Here is a 10,050-nt window from a genome sequence, read left to right on the forward strand (position 1 = left end):
TGTGTCCTTTCCAGTCCTGCAGGGACCCTGCTGGGACGGGGAGCGTTGCCTCGCCCTGCGTCCAAGCTGCGTCTCCGTCTCAGCCGGCGAGAGGCGAGCCGGGCCTTTGTCCCAGACAGAGCGTTGAAAACCACCAGACCGGGAGCAGCGGACATTGCCCCGTCTCTGCCGAATTCCCGAGAATACCGTGGGGCTTTCCTGACCACGAGGGAGCGTCGCCAGCCTGTGCCTGGAGATTGGGCAACGCCTGCTCCGCTCCCACCGCCCTCATCTCGCTGCCGTTCACGCTTTCCAAGTCTTCTGGCCCCTGCGCCAAGGTCGGCTGGGTCCGGCCAGGCTATTTATAGCGCTGGTACAGGACTGGGCAGCTAGTGGGAGCAGATGTTCTCTGATACGGGGAAAGGAAGCTATTTATACTGGGAGCTGGATGACAACGCATCAGAGGGGAGGCTGCAGCCATCGTTCGTTGATGTTCCCGTCCTCGCGATGCTGGATGAAGTTCTCCAGGTCCTCGGGTGAAGACATTCTCACCCTCTCCGCCTAGACAGTCCCACTCAGCAGACGCTGACTGTCTGCGGTGGGGGGCTGGGGGGCACCGAGGTGAAGAAGACAGGCCCCTCTGGCTTTAACAGTCCAGGAGGGGAGACCGCGTGAAAGCGAGTCACGATGTCCCCCGCTGCCAGCTGAGCGCCATGGGACTGCCCACAAGGTGCCGATGATGGAGGCTGCTGGGCCTGGGGAGTGCTGCAGGGTTGGGGTGACGGGATGGGGGGAGAGTGGTCAGGAAGGAGGGCCACGAGGCCAGTGAGTGCAAACCTGGCTTGGAAGGGTGGCCGGAAAGGTCCAGCCTGAGGCATTCTGGGAACATCCAGGAATCAGTCGTGGTCTGAGGCCCGAGGGGCTTCCTGAGGGTTTTGGAGGAGAAGGCTGGTAGGTGAGTGGGGACCAGGTTGTGAAGGGTCATCCTCCAGGGCGAGGTCTGTGTGGACTTGGCCTTCAGGCAGGAGGAGCAGGCAAAGCTTTCTAAGAAGAGAAGTGATTGTTATTCCAGGGAGCGATGGAAACTGTGGGTCTGTGAGCAGCCCCTCCTGCGGCTCCAGTGTCCCATGGCGCCACGCCAACCCCATGGCAGGTCCACACCCACCCCGAGCTTTCTTCCGGCTGTGCTTGTCCTGGCCGCTGCTTACCCCGCAGGCCGGCCCCCGCCTCGTCCCCCGCTCTGATCTGCCTGTTGCTGTATCTCCACCACAGCATCAGCCCAGCGTGGGCGTAGCCTCATTCCTCTGGTGTGAAAACCGAGGAAGAAGAACAGAAGACATTTCTGGGTATCCTTGGGAAGGCATGGGAGATGGAGCGAGCTTACAATGCGCACGCCTGAAAACCGAGTACCAGCTTTTCCCTTGTTCTTACACATCCTAAAGCCGCTTCTGCCAGCTGCGCTCTGGCCTTCACCCCACTTCTGGCCTCTCCCCATCCCTCCAGGCCCTTTTCCCGTTCTCTCTATTCCCAAATGCCTATTCTGTTATAATGCGGAACAATTTAAGTCATTTGGGGGTTTGGTTTTGGTTTTGGTCTCCTTCTAACTCTGCGGGCCTCGCCTTTCACCTCTTAGCTGGGTACTTTCCTGAACAGAGACCTTTGTTCCCTAAGAAGAGCACTGGTTCCAGAAGGCGAGACAGTCACCTGTTCCACAGCCCAGCATTACGGAGCAGCTGTGTGACAGCGTTTATACCTGGCCCCAAAGGGGACGAGAAGAATAAGTCCTATCCATAAGGCAAACACTGGAGAAGAACAGTCTGTGCTTGACCAAAGCCTCTCAGGCTCCTGAACCTTCTCCTAGGTTCATCTATGTCCTTCCTCGTAAAACTCAGTTTTAGCAAGAACCCTGCTAAGTCGTTCAGCAAGCACCCACCACCCCCCGGTATCTGATGGGGTTCTTCACCCTCCACCGTCTCCCAGGGGATGGCTGAGCACCCTGGCCTGCCCTCGCTGGGACCCCCCAACCCCTGATGTTTTCTCCTAGTAGTTTCCAACCACTGGCCCCACCCTACTCTTGGGCCATAAATCTCCACGCTGCACTGGGGGCCGAGTGTGGCCTCCCTCCCTCGCTTCAGCCCCCGGTCTGTGAGTCCCTCCACCTACCGCCATGGCCCCGGTGCATGGAGTCTGCCTTACCCTCTTCACCACGTGCCACTGGGTCACTTTTTCTTCCACAGGAGAAAAGGCTTAACCCCGAGGACTCCAACTTGGGTCTCGGTCTCCTGCTCAATGGGTGGCTAGACTCTCTGTAGAAAGACAGAGATGGAACATGTCTCTGGGGGCTGAGAGCAGATGAGTCGGGGAAAAGCTCTTACAGATGAGCTTCTAAGGGAAGGATTAACTCCCAGACAACCAGCTGGGTTTGAGAGCTGGAGCTGACCAACGTGAGAGAGGAAGGCCTCGTCGGTTCAGCTTTGGGGGGACAGAGAGGCGGGGAGGCAGTGATCAAATGAGGAAGATGGAAAGAGAAGCCTCTGGGAGAAGAGAAAGCGTGAGTTTGAAGTGTTCTGAGGAGGAAGAGATGGAAGCCAAGAGGCACCCACCGAGGCTGAGCTTGCTTTCCGAGCCGGGAACAAGAAGCCAGTGGTGGCCCTAAGGCCAGAGGCCGGGCGGTGGGGGACGCTCTGGACCAGCAGGCATGGGCTGTGCTCAGCGGGGGTCTCCACGGCGGCCACCTCCATCCTCAGCCCTGAGGGGCTGTCACGTTCTCGGTGGACCTTGTCCTCCTCCGGGGACTGGGAACTTGCCGAAAAGTCCTGTTGTGTTCCTGCCCCTCAGACGTTCGGTTCACATCTGGGTCTCTTCTTGGAATGCTCCAAGGGTTTCAACACAAACCCAGACCGTTCCCTCTCACCTGCACGGTTCTGCCCCGCACGGCCATTCGGCTCGGTCGGCAGTTCGTGGAGGAAGCGGGGAAGCGAGAACCAGGTGCCGCGGGCTCAGCCACTCAGAGCTGCCCCCACCCACCGCCACTCAAAGGCCGAAGAGGGGGCTCGGGGGTCTGCAGAGAGAAGGGAAGCGCTCGGACGGACGGGCTCTCGGAGACAGTGAAAGGCCACAGGGCGAGTATCTGCGAAAAGGCGACGCTGTCCCCCCAGAGGTGGACAAGCCGAGGTGAAGGAGGAAGGTGAGTGCGAGAGAGGTCCCAGGTCTTGCAGGGCACGCTCAGACCTGACGACGGTCACAGAGGAACCGCGGAACTAGAGAAAACAAGGACGAAGGTGGCCAGTTTTTATAAAGCTAAGTATATTCCATTTAAAGGCCATCCGTTTGTTATTTATTGTGAGATAAAGAATTCCATGGGGAGAGCTTGCTTTCTAAAAAATGCTTAGAATAGTGTGTGGCTTAAAGTCCTCACTCGGCAAAATGAGTCGGAAACATTTAAGTAAGTCCTTCCAATTAAAAAGGGGGAAATGGCCAGCTTGGGAAAGCCAGGAATCTGAGGGGCCTCCAGGGCTGAGGCTTTCCCTCTCTGTCGCCTGTTTGCCAGTGATGCCCGCTGAGCGAGGCACTTGCAGGGAGGGCTCCCAAGGAAGGCCTGGCTGCCGAAGCCACAGTGGTTCCGACTTCTCTCTGACAAGGAGCCTGCAGAGGGCCCTGGCGTGCAAAGGCCAGTCCCGTCTGGGGCAGTGGTGGCCAGGACACAGGCCCCCAGGGGACGAAGGGTCAAGCTGACCCTCAGAGGCCCCCAGTGAAACCACAGCCGCTGGGGAGGTGCAGCCCTTCCCAGAGTGGCCTGGGAGGTGGGCAATTAAAGGACTGGGATTGTGAGACCCTCCAGGGCCCCTCTCCCCATGTCCCAGGCTACCTGGAGCATGAGGGTGGGGACCCAGATGGGAAGGCTGCCTGGACTACCGGTGACATGGGGCCCGGTGAGGCCAGGAGCCTGTCACTGGTGGAAACAGCCGTGGATAGAGGAGCCGTGGTGAGACTGGCAGTCGGGAAACTGGGGGACAATGCAGAGCTACAGGCAAGACTAGACTGCGCCAGGGTATGAGGGTGAGCCTTGCCTACTGGCAGAATTGGGGGAGAGGGATTCCCCCCGATTTGCATCCTTGGGACTTTGGCACACACGTGTGTTCACACAAGATCAACAGGGACTGTTTAGATAGAGTCTTTTTAGAGAAAAGCTCCATTTCATCATATCCACTTTCCCAGGCTCTCTTTACCACCTAAGACCCCAAATGGGATCGCTGCTTTACTTGGAAAAGGGGGAAGCTGTTCTTAAGTCACAAACCGGAATGGAAACCAAAATGGAAACGACCGTGCTGGTCCAACACAGAAATGGGTCATTTTTTCAGAGAGCCGTGGTCAGGTCAGCTGCGTTTTCTCCCCAAATCCTCAGCTGAGCCGGCAGGAGAAGGCGATGCTCAGGAGTAGTCCGCGAAGTGGCGAGGCTGTGAGGGTCTGGCCTGAGGCTTTGAACTCGGGAGACACCGGGGTGGCGGAAAGGAGGGGTGTGGCGCCCTCTGGCGGGAGCAGGTCAGAGCGCCCAGGGTGGGCTTCCACCCCCTGCCATGGCCTCCAGCCCCCCTCTCCTGTGGCCTAACACCTTCCCACCTTTGTGCAAAAGCCAGGGTTTATAGCTCTGCCCGGGGCCCTCTGGAGTCGGCACCTTCAGGCAACGCGGAGCTGATGTGGTCCAATCGGGAAGACCTGATTTAGAGTTTGGCCAAGTGAGGAGGTGGGTGTTGACCCCGCAGAAGACGCACAGACCAGTGGCGGGTTGGGATCACGGAAAGCCGCACAGCTGCGGGGACTCAGGCCTTGTGGTGCCCACACGTCCCAGGGAAGGAGGCTGTGTGTGGCACGGTCCTAGCAGGCCATGGCTGCCGCAGCCTGGGTTTTCCTCCAGGGCAATCACCGGGTAGACATCAGAACCTCCGAGTTGAGCCAAGCATCTCTGTCCACCTGGCATAAAAGTATTTGTCAGACATGATTATAGGAAGTCCTAAGAAGATTAAAAACAAATGTTGCACACTTGCAAAGGGCATGGTCTCAGAACAACTGGCCACCAGGACGCTGGGTCAAGTGAAAAAGCTTGTGAGAGGCCACAGAAGATGGCTTCTGGCTGTTCCAGGCCCGGCCTTGCAGCCTAGAGGAAGCGCGAGGGAGTGAGTGAGTTCTGGACGGGGCCCCGGCGCTGTGAGAAGCTCTCCAGGCCCAGATTTACGTGCCTGCTGCTTCCAGGTCCCAGAATGAGATTCCACCCCGCGCCGGATGACTTGATACTTCCCATAAATAACATCTGTGTCTGCGTAGCGTTGATAAGGGGTGCTCTGGGCGTGAACCCAGGGCCGCTGGGGATCCAAGAGGAATTTCTCTCCCCACCATATGTGCTATTCATGTGATGGGCTCCTTCCAAGCCTTCTGAAACTCCTTGGAGGGATGAGCCACAGGCTGTCGGAATTAGGCAAGAAGGACTTTGAGGCGCCCTGACACCTGGGGGAGGACGGCCCCACGCCCCTGTCTTGCAAGGGGCTCAGAGAGCGTTAAGCTGGGTCTTGGAAGGCCCAGAAGGGACCCCGAGAAAGAGACTCAGAAGATTCCTTCCTGACATCATTCATTCCACTGGGGACGATCTGAAGGTTGCATATACTCCCTGGCCTCAACACGCCAAATTTTAGATAGATTTCCTTTTCTGGAAGTCCAAGCATACCCATGACCAAACTTGACAATGTCCTGTGTCTTCAGTGGAGCAGGCAAGTAAGCGCTTTCTCAGATTCAGAGTCTTGGAGGCGGTGTCGGGAGTCTGCCCCGCGAGCAGGGACATGGTGTTGTGGGGAGAGACTGTGCGCGGGGGCCCAGTCCCAGGGGTTCCTCCTCCTCACATTGCCTGCAGCTCCCCCCCCATTCCCTGCTTCCTTCTTCTTACTTTTGTGACATACATTTTTATTGCGATATAATTTGCAGACCGTACAATTGAAAACATCCACTGCAGTGGGCTTTAGTGTGTTCTGAGTTGCACATCCATCACTCCAATTCACTGTGGAACATATTGATGTTCTAAAATAACCCCAGAAACCATGCACCCTCAAGCTCTGGGAAGTCATTAATCCATGTTCTCTGTGAACATTCCATGTAAATGGAATCACATGACACATGGTCCCCTGTGCCCGGCTTCCTTCCCTTACCATGTTTCCAAAGCTCATCCATGTTGTCGCGTGGGTCTGTATTTCATTCCTTTCTATGTCTGATTAATTTTCCATTGTGTGGCTATAGCAGATTTTATTTATCCATTCACCAGCTTATGGCCATTTGAGTTATTTCTGCTTTTTTTGTGGCTATCATGAAGAAGGCTGCCTTAAACATTTGTGAATATAATTTTGTTTATATGTAGGTCTTCATTTCTCTTGGGCAGCTATCAGGGACTCAATTGCTGGATTATGTGGGAACTCCCTGTTTAACCTTTCCAGGGACTGCAGACCGTTGTCCATCCCTATTCACTTCTCAGGGGTCCTAAGAATTGGTCGGTCATATTTAACAAAACAACCGCAGCATGAGTGATCTTTCTAGAAAGATTCTAAACAAATAGTAGAGGTAAAGCTCCGTTTTAGCTGAGAAAGGTGACCAACCAGCTGCTTTGGTTAAATGAAATGAATAACGATCATTTTTAAAGTCCAAATTTTGTTTCAGCTTTCGTCAAAAGCCTTCTAATTGACATTAGCATGTTACAGTTCCGTCTTGCAGGAGGAAGGGAGCGGGGTCTGGCTTTCCCTGGCTCTCAGCGTGAGTGATCTTCAGGGGTCATGCATCTGTTCAGTGACAGTGATTCAGGGACAGGTGCAGGTCCGGTCTGGGCCCAGGGACCACAGAGCCACAGGTGAATAACATCAACACTGTCTCTGCCTACCTGGGCTAAGTCCTAGCATGGGGGAGAGAGCTGAAAAAAGAGACAAAATCGTTGCTTTGCTGGTAGCAGAGGGGATGGGAGAGAACCCCGTAGGGGGTGGGGACTGCGTCAGCTAGTGTGGCCAGCGAACACCGAGGAGGTGTGTTAGTTTTCCTGCCGTAACAAGCTGGCATAAACTCAGCGGTCTAAAACAGCACGTGCTTCTTAGCTCACGTTTCTGTAAGTCAGAAATCCAAGCTGGCTGAACTGGGTTCCACGCTCAGGGTCTCACGTGGCCACAGTCAAGGTGCTGGCCAGCCTGGGTCTTACCTGGGTGCTCGCAGAAAGAATTCACTTCCAAGTTCACTCCGGCTGGTCACAGACTCCAGTTTCCTGCAGTTGTAGGAGTGTCGGTCTATTTGGGCTACTTGGGCTACTGTAACAGAATCCCGTAGACTGGACGGCTTACACGTTTATTTCCCAAGGTTCCGGAATCTGAGAAGTCCAAGGTCAAGGTGCCAGCAGATTCGGTGTCTAGCGAAAAGCCGTTTGCTGGTTCATAGATAGCCATCATCTCCCTGTGTCCTCACATGGCAGAAGGGGCAAGAGAACTCTCTGGGGTCTCTTTTATAGGCACTAAACCCATTCATGGCCTAATCACTCCTTATTGCCCCATCTCCAAACATCATCATATTAGGGGGTAGTTTTCAGCGTATGAATCTGTGAGGGGAAGACCCAAACATTGAGTCTCAGTGCAGGGAGGTGAGTGAGGTCCCTGCCATCTTGCTGGTTGTCAGCAAGGGTTTTCCCTTGACAACTCTTCTCACACGGCCCCTCCACCTTCAACACAGCCATGGTATGTCAGTCCTTCCCACGCTCTGCATCTCTCGACTTCACCTGCCACCAGCCAGAGAAAGCTCTCTGCTTTAAGTACTCGCACCCTCCTATCTTAAGGTCAACAGTCTCATACAAGATAACAGCCCCTGGAGTGATGCATGATCACAGCCACAGGTTCACAGCGCTGCAGGAAAGCAATGATGGGAGGGAGGGAAGAGCCGCTCACCCCTCAGGGTTCCCGTGGACATCTGCGGATAGGATGCAGCTGGAAGGAACCTTGGAGGCAATTTCTTTCTAGAATTAAGCCCCAGCAATTGCTTTTTTAAAATGGCTTAAGATATAATGTCTAATTGGCGTGCAATGAACAGCGCCTAATTAAACGATCCCATTGGATAACTTTGAACATCTATATACGTTCATGAAAACATCTCAACAATCAAGCAATGAGCATAGACGTCGCTCCCCAAGTTTCCTGGGGCCCCTCCTCTCTTCCTCCCACTGCTTCTGCTCCCCCACCCCCAGGCAGCGATCCACCTGCTTCCTGTCACTATAGATGACTGACATTTTCTAGACTTTTACATAAATGCAATCATACAGTATCGTAATGGGATAAATTGTGTCCCTCCCCAGATTCATATATAGAAGTTCTAACCCCCAATACCTCAGAATGGGACTGTATTCGGAGATAGGGCTTTTTGAAGAGGTAATTAAGGTAATATGAAGTCATTAGGTTGGGCTTTATAAGAAGAGATTAGGACAGACACACCCAGAGGGATGCTCATGTGACGAAACCAGGTGAAGACCCGCCTACAAGCCGAGGAGAGAGGCCTCGAGAGAAAGCAGACCTGCCAGTGTCTCCATCTTGGACTTCCAGCCCCCAAAACTACGAGAAAACACGTTTCTGCTGTTTAAGCCCCTGGGCTATGGCACGTGGTTACAGCAGCTGAGCAAGCTAACGCAAGTATGCCATTTGTGTGTGTGTGTGTGTGTGTGTGTGTGTGTGTGTGAGTGACTTACTCCATTCAGCATAGTTATTTTGAGATTTATATGTTATTGCATGTATCAACAGTCCACTTCTTTTTCTTGCTGAGTGATATTCCACTGTATGGATATACTACAACTTACGTTTCTCTTCACCTGTTGATCGGCATTCGGGTTGTTTCCAGTTTTTCTTATTATAAGTAATGCTCCTATGAACATTCATATACAAGTCTTCGTGTGAATATGTATTTACTTTTCTTTGGGGTAAACATTTAGGAGTAGAGTGTCTGGGTCATATGGCAGTTGTATGTTTGATTTTTTTTTAAAAATATGGAACGCATCATGAGTTTATGTGCCATCTTTGCTCAGGGGCCCTGCTAATCTCTGTGTCGTTCCAATTTTAGTGTATGTGTTGCCAAGTCAGGCACTATGCTTAACTTTTTAAAAAGCTGCCAAAGTGTTTTCCAAAGTGGTTGTACTATTTACATTCCCACCAGCAATGTGCGAGAGTTCCAGTTGCCCCATGTCTTTGCCAACATTTGGCATGGTCAGTCTTTCTCGTCCGAGTCATTCTGATAGGAGCGTAGCAATATCTCACTGTGGTTTTAATTTGCATTTCCCTAATGACTCACGAAGCATTTTCTCATATGTTTGTTGGTCATCCAAAAAGGAACATATAGCTTATTAAACAAAATAAGCATCTGTTTGTTCAACTATCTGGCCCATTTTAAAGAATGGGCCTTCTTGTTAACTTTTCAGAGTTCTTTATATTTTTTAATGCAACTCCTTTATAAGATATATGATTTGTGAATATTTCATAACAGTCTGTAGCTTGTCTTCAGTCTCTTTAACAGTGCGCTTCAAAAACAAACCAGAAGTTTTTCATTTGAATTAAGTCCAATTTATATCAGTTTGTTCTGTTATGGATCATGCTCTGGGTGCCGTTTCTAGGAAATCTTGGCCTGACCCAATGCTACAGAGTTTTCTCCTGTGTTTTCTCCTAAACGTTTTATATTATAAAGTTTTACATTTAAGTCTGTTGGGGGTTAATATTTTTATATGATGCAAGGTATGGGTGGATCGGGGTTCTCCTTCCTTCTTCCTTTCTTTCGTTTGTTCTTTCTTTCTTTTTTGCATATGGGTAATCCATTGTTCCAGAACATTTGTGGAAATGACTATTCTTTTTCCACCGAATTGCCTTTGAACCTTGGTTGAAAATCTGTTGTCCATATTTGTGTGGGTCTATTTCTGGGCTCTCTGTTCTGTTCCACTGATCTCTTTGTCTGTCTTTACGCCAATACCACACTGTCTTGATTACATAGCGTTATAAGTCTTGAAATCAGGGAGTGTGAGACCTCCTC

General features: G+C 52.3%; 1 non-coding gene across 1 annotated transcript; it reads right to left on the reverse strand.

Annotated features, from left to right (window-relative positions):
• Positions 1-9,013: 9,013 nt before the first annotated feature.
• Positions 9,014-9,117, reverse strand: LOC150014145 (U6 spliceosomal RNA). The gene has a single exon (XR_016510198.1). It is a non-coding gene; the product is annotated as a U6 spliceosomal RNA (small nuclear RNA).
• Positions 9,118-10,050: the final 933 nt, after the last annotated feature.

The sequence above is a fragment of the Furipterus horrens genome, unplaced genomic scaffold, assembly GCF_987537825.1.
Source record: "Furipterus horrens unplaced genomic scaffold, mFurHor1.1.pri manual_scaffold_3, whole genome shotgun sequence".
NCBI lineage: Eukaryota > Metazoa > Chordata > Mammalia > Chiroptera > Furipteridae > Furipterus > Furipterus horrens.